We start from the raw sequence: 7,550 nt of genomic DNA, 5'->3' as shown, positions 1-7,550 counted from the left end.
CCGAGTCCCAGTTGATTTGATGTGACCCTACTTAAAGCCACGTACGCTTGGCCGGCAGCGAACAACTTTGAACCCAATTATACAACAGCGTGCTCAACCGTACTACCCTGCATTTTGTGAACTGTACAAGCCCAGCATAAAACAATTGTCAATTGTGCTCTCCGAAAACAGGGCCATATAATTTCTATTATATGACCGATGACACCATGCACTAGACCCTTAGACATATCAACATTGTATCGCAACATCATCTTGGCCCCCACAAATATTTCCAACGCTTCAGGCAACCCCCCAGTCTTGTTTACATTAGATTTAATTTTTTTTCTAGAAATATATTTTTTTTATTGAAGCCAACCCTGGATGTAGCATCTACTTCATGGTGGGCCTACCAACTGCCTATCATAAACGAATGCGTATACAAAATTTCGTGTCCATGCTATTTACCGCTGAGGAGATCTCTCGTACGGAGCCGATCCTGGCAGCAGCATCAGATCTCGTTTATGATTAACATGCATTGTCATCGGTTCTGGACCAGCATGCAAAATTTCAGGTCAATGGGACACCGAGAAGTGGGTCAAATTAAACTTGCAAGATTTGTTAACATACATACAAGTCAAATTAAATAAAAGCTTGTAATTAATAAAAACGGACCAAACTTCCGAAACAACCTAATAAGTTAAAAAAGATTCTACAAAAATCATATCAGTCAATAAAGTTTTCCAGATGAGTAAAACAGAAAAGTCATATGAACTTCCATGTTACTGGAAATTTTTGAAAATAATAATGAAAATTTGCCGGATTTGGTTTCCGATTACTTCTGAAGAGTATTCATTTGAAGATCTAGGTTACTGGTGGACATTCTGAAAGAATTTCTGACAATTTGTTCGACAGATATCAGATATAACAAATATAACAGGCGGACGTATAGACGATAGACTTTTTCTAAAAACATTTCGACACTGACTACACTCTACAAAACAAATAGGAATCTATGCAATAAAAAATTGTGAGCCGTCACAGGACGCCTGGCAGATGTGAAATATCTAAATTATTTTGTACAATTATTATGCGTCAAAGAACAGGTTACGACAGGAACTAATGTGGCACAATGTAAAAATAAGATATTACGAATTTTCTCCAGAAAATGTTGATTATTCAATAAAAATTTTCATCTAATACATGAATTGAAAATTCAAAAATTGATTTCGAATTGGGACAACTCAGTTCTTTAAATCAGTGACTTCGGTACTAGTTATATTCGATATTTTCTCTGATGATATCATTGTAAGAATTGGTCGATGATAACTGAGTATGTTACAAGATTATTAAACATTTCTACCGTTCACTCTAAAAAAAATTATAAAAATTGTAATGGAAAGTAAAATAAAAATCAGTAAATTCTTATACTATTAGATTATTAGGTAGGTAGGTCTAAAGTGACTGGGTCTATTCAACCCTCCACCGCAACCCACAAGGGTTTATTGTGGCTCACATTTAATAACACTCGGCCAAATAAACACAGCTTCTTATCGAAGCCAATTAGTTTGTATGGTGAGTGGTCTTTCAGGTCAGATGGTGAGATTACAAATCTGCCGAACTCTAAGAACCTGATTCGGTCTCCAACAGGGCTGGCACAAAGTATATGAAGGATTTGGAAAAGCTGAATACACTTATTTGAATTAATGAATCGAAGAGGTTTTGTATTGAAGTGTATAATATTCAAAAGTTTTGAAAAATACGGAATGACATCTTCTCTCAAACAATTGTTTAAAAACCATATGTCAATTTGTAATAGACTTCTTCGAATTGATAACTTCCTAGAGAAATCAGCTGGGACTACCATTCTGTAGATCAATAAAAGGATTTGGAAAAGCTGAATACACTTATTTGAATTAAATATTATACACTATTATATTATATTATACACTTCAATACAAAACCTCTTCGATTCATTAACAAAGTATATGCTTTGCTGTTTCATCATTTCCCAGACAGAGGCGACACACACTGTGTTCCGACAGTTCAAGTCTCTGCATATGATGATTCAAATGACAGTGACCTGTAAAAAGGCCTGTTGGACATCGTAGTTCATCCCTACTCTAGTCCAACAACTGTTTGGTATCAAGCTTCGAAGGGTGAATAAACGCCTTGGAGTGAGCCAATCCTGGCAGATTCTGCCATAAGTCCATGAATCTTCTTGCCATCCAGGTGTTCAATGTTTTTTTGGCGAAGCCCAAAGCAATGCCAATGAAAGTTTCTGGTCCGATGAAGCCGCTTGCAGCACCCTCCTCTGCAAGAGCGTCAGCAGCTTCATTGCCTTTCAGGCCAGTATTTCCAGGAATGCAGACCAGAGACAATCTGTTAAGTCTTACTATCGAGGAGAGTCGTTTTTGGCAGTTTACTACCAATTTAAACGTTGCTCGGTAGAAGTCAAGAGCTTCTAACGCCTCTTAACGAAAATATTTTTATTGACTTGTGAGTGAGGATGGATTTATCCAATCTCTCCGCACATAATTCAATAGTGTAAAATACAATAGTGTATAATACAAAATACAATAGTGTAAAATACAGTGGCATGAGTTCCTAGGCAGGTAGATAACTCTGTCCTGGGTCTGCGACTAAAATCATCTCCACCAGAACCGGAAGGTGTTTTTGATCCATCTGTGAACCAACAACTATCTGCTCTTAATATTTCCTTCTCCCGGAGAATCCAGTCCTCTCTTCACGAGAATAGTACTTTATAAGGCAGTTCGTAGTTGACAGTCGGAGGCATGAAGTCAGGGTCATTTCCAGAATGCTGTAACTTCCAATGTCAACCAACACTCTGTTCCACTCTGAATTGAATTGATTTGTGTGATTGGCAATGTGCACAAGTCTGTATGCAGTCCATCTAGCCTCTCTCTCCAGAAAAATGTGGAGAATAGGTAGATCTGGAAGACTCTCCATGGCCGCTGACGGTGTGGTACTGATGGCACCACTGATAGCCAGACAAGCCTGCCTCTGTAAGCCAGAGAGTTTCGCTTGAGTTTGGGATTAGTGAAATCTTACTTAATTTGAAAGGGGTTATATTTTTGGGAGTAATTGATTTTTAGGAAAGAAGGTTTTTGGCTTTCTACTACTCCATCTTGTTACAGAAAAATATTGGAATCTTCCAAAGAAAGGAAGAAAGTAATCAATTCTAAAAGAAATAACTGCATACAAATGTGTGTAAATCATGCAAAAAATTAACTTTCAGACATAAATCTGGAACAGCTACTTTCATATGACCATTGAATTACACGAAAGAAAAATTGTTTCGAAATAAACACTTTTATATGATCACTGAATTATACAGAAAACACTTTTTTCTACTCAGTTTGTATTCCAAACATTCGTTATGAAATTAAATCAGATATAATTTACAGGGTTTCTACACAATATACTAAATGAAAATAAAAATTTTTCTTCCATGGAACATTGTCATGCTCACTGATCTTTCGCCTTAAGACACTTACCTTAAGGCTCTTCAGTACCAATCCAGATAATACATATTTCATTCATAAATTACGATTTTGTTTATCACGGAATAAGTTTCATCTACTTATGTCATCGATGATATTGTTATGGCATTCATTCACCTATTTGATTAAATCCCAGCCAAAAGGAATCTTTTTTAATTTGAAAGGGTTATATTTTTAGGAGTGACTAATTTTCAAGATAGAAAGTTCTACTACTCCATCTTGATACAAAAAATGTGGGAATTTTACATAACATTAATAGTATGTCTTGTGTTCAACTGACTTTGGTGATGTCCAGTTCCAATAATAATAGTTTGTGACCCCTCTAATAGTTGTTGGGTACTGAAATATGTTATTAAAATATACAAGAAAAATTTCAATGTGGCTTTAATATACCAGTAAATTCAAGGATCTTAGCTAGTTATTGAAATAAATTACTAAAGGTCTTAAATTATGAATATCAATAATGTATGTTTCAATATGAATTCTACCATCATTAGAACATTTATTGATTAAAAACTTTTTTGATGTTCCTGTCAATAACCAGTAAGACAAACATTCGTGCACCACTTGCTATCAAATGATTCTGAAATACAGTTTTGTCAGTTTTAGTGAAATGTGTTCTTCAAACAAATGTTTTAGTGCATTATTTTCCATGAGAATGAAATAAAAATTCAATATTGAATATTAAAAAAATATTATATGCTATAAAAATTGTATAAGATACAAGGCCGTAACCAGGGGGGGGGAACAAGGGGGATTGATCACCCCTTCGGCAGTTCTACAAGCAACGGCCATCCAAAAAGTATATCAAATACAACAATTGGCTTGGTTGAACATCACAGGAGCCATGAGAATAACGCTAACCGCGGCAATGGAATTAATTATTGGTCTGTCCCCTCTGGACCTGTTTAAAGAGGTTGTGTTAATGTCCATGTTACGATTGCACACGGCTGATAGAAACCTCGAAGTAGGAATGGGTCAATTGAAGCTGAGCCTATGGCGAGAAGCGCTCACAGCGCAACCTCTACTGCACTACACTACAAAATACACTACAAAATACGAATAAAACAGAACACAGAGTCAGATGCTACAAATGCAATACGCATATATACAGACGGCTCAAAAACCAAAGTAGACTCAGGATGTGGAGTTTACTCTAGATCACTAAGCCTAAGGATTAAGTGGGGAAAGGGAAAAAATACCAGCGTGGTTCAAACAGAACTGACTGGTATCTCAATTGCCACAAAAGAAATAACCAGGAAAGAAATTTCTGCCAGAAAAATAACAATCTACACTGATAGCAGACAAGCCCTATTAGCCAAGAATACGCAACGTGTTACCTCAGGCCTAGTACTAGAGTGCTACCAAGATTCAGCCAAAGCCTCCGTAGATAATAACATTATCCTGAGGTTGATGACAGGAGTAAAGGTAATCGCATTTCCGACTCTTTAGCCAAGACAGCGGCTGGACTAAGAATTATAGGACCCAGTGGCACCTACAGCCTGATAACTTCGACAATTGCGGAACTAGCCAAACGTTACACCCATGATCAATCCCTAAAAAGATGGGATGCAATCTTGCCAGAATAACCCTTGGCAACCCTGGGAAGCTGTCGCCGAAGGAATATCTAGCGATGGCCAGGAAAAATCTACGCTCAACAGTAGGATTTTCTACTGGCCACTGTCAACTAAGAAAACATCTCCATAATATGGGGCGAGTAGACACAAATTTATGCAGGATGTATGAACAGAAAGATGAAACTGTCAGGCATGTCCTATGCGAGTGTCAGGAGTTATCGTCAATAAGAGAGTGTGTGTTCTGCGAGTCTTGGCCTACATCTGCCGATATAAATGAGATGTTTCCTAATGACCTGTTCACCTTCCTGGAAAAGACAGGATCGACGATGACCTAGGAGGACAACTCCTTGGGAGGATATACAATGGATCACATGTGGCCTAAGTAATGTGGGCCTACACTCACCCTCCCTACTTTACAGATACAGATACTATTGAAATTATAAAATCTGTTAGAAATTTTATCAAGTCCTCTGCAAGACGAACCAAGTGATTGAAAGAGAATATCAAAAAAACACACAATGGAAAAACTTTCGGCAATGTGCATACAAACTTTCAAAGATCCCGGCGACACTACCTGTTTCCACATGTACCCCTCAAAGGTCTTTCCATTCTCTGAAACGCCTCAAAACTCATTTAAGAAACTCCACAAGCGAGGACCGACTAAACGGTTTGGCGTTAATGTTAATCCATCGTAGAATTGACATCGACACAAAACAAAACAACGCATTTTAAACTTATCATTTAAACTTTTTTCTTTAAAAAATTATTCAAATACCTTAAAAAGAGGAATTAAATAATGCATGCAATGTATCCCTTTAAAGGGATACATTTCTATTTCACCATTTGGCAACATCGGTTAGAGCTAATAAAGGACAATGAATCTGTTACCGGTATGAGACAAACAATGATGACATATTTCAGAGGCGTGCTGTTCTGTTTACTTATGTTCCGAGTTCCGAGACATTCTGTGATATATGACATTTTGTGCTTTTAACCTATCTTCCTCTATATAAATAAATAACAAAACAACTGTTGTTTATGTGACTTGTAGAGGTGGTATTGAACTATAATTTATATTTTGCCTTAATTGTTGATTTATAAAGATAATTTTCCTTTTTCAAAGTAGAGTATCTAGGTACGAATAAATTATTTCAACTTGATATTGGCGCTGTGCCAATATGTGAATTAGAAACAAATCCCTTTTAAAAATCAAAACCCAACATTTGAAACATCAATTTGAATACTTTTCAAAGTGAATTTGAAAGTCTCATGAAATAAACTCAACTTTATTTTGTTCAAACTTGCGTTTGCTGTAGAGGAACATTCCCCATTATAAAATAAAAAATGTAATCAACTTACTGATGACTTGATAGTGTGGCGTGATGTGATTTTACTTTCTTTGCAGGAGGTTGCTCGCATTCACATTCAAAATTATCACTGTTAGACAAATTTCACTTTTGAAAATTATCTATTTAGGAATATACAGGTTATGTATACTATAGTAAACACAAATGTATACACTATAAGTATAAGAGATCAGTATGGCGAGAGAGATAGCGTAACGCCAAACCAGTGTGAAAAAATTGCACAGTTGCTTGCGCACAGCGATCCGTCGCCACGACATGCATCGCCATGCCAGAAATCGGTTTTACGTACGGCTATAGATTTTTCACATCAAAAAGTTGGGTCTACTCCGATGGCAGCAGTTCACTATTCCTGAGGATCAAAACCATATTATAAAAGGTTAGGATATCGAAAAAATTCGCCAATAGCTGTAATATGTTCCACAAATATTCTTATCTTTTATATTTCCGTGGTTGAATCACCAAAGATTTCAAAATTCTGTAAATACCTGACTTATTGAGAACGTCACTGGAAATTCCCCAATTACGTTCCGTACGATGGTCTCAAATTAAATAAAAGCAGCTTTACTAGCGTATTTGTCCGTCAACCAACATACTACCAACCTATTGGCTATAAAATAAATCGTGAAGACATAATACTGTCAACGAACGAAACAATAAACAGGCCATTCTGCTGGACGTGTCGTGCTGACTTTCAAATAAAAGTTGCGGTTTCAGTCGGGCAAATAACAAGGGAATTGCTGGTTTTTTAGCTGTTTCGACCAATATAACAGTGTCAACGTTAACGAATGTTGAAGGGTTGTCACCGTTTTCAACAACCGAAATATAACAATAATTCTATGTTGGAGTTTGAATTCAGTATATCGACAAAATTGGATGGCGTGAACAGCATTTTTATCTTTCAGGATAAAACGATGTTTTTTCTTTACACCTTTTTCATCGATGGTCTTCAAATCAAATCGAATCAATTTTATTTCTTTAAGACAATATAACATCATATAAGAACAGTCAGGTTGGTTAGGTAGATAAGATACAATGAGATACGCCAGATACAGTACACATATAAGATAACATCTTCCCCATCTTGATACAAAAAATGAGGAAATCTT

This window comes from Leptinotarsa decemlineata, unplaced genomic scaffold, assembly GCF_025532065.1.
Source record: "Leptinotarsa decemlineata unplaced genomic scaffold, Ldec_3_MD MMD2_tig00000576_RagTag_RagTag, whole genome shotgun sequence".
Lineage (NCBI taxonomy): Eukaryota > Metazoa > Arthropoda > Insecta > Coleoptera > Chrysomelidae > Leptinotarsa > Leptinotarsa decemlineata.
Note: the sequence above shows the minus strand (reverse complement) of the source record.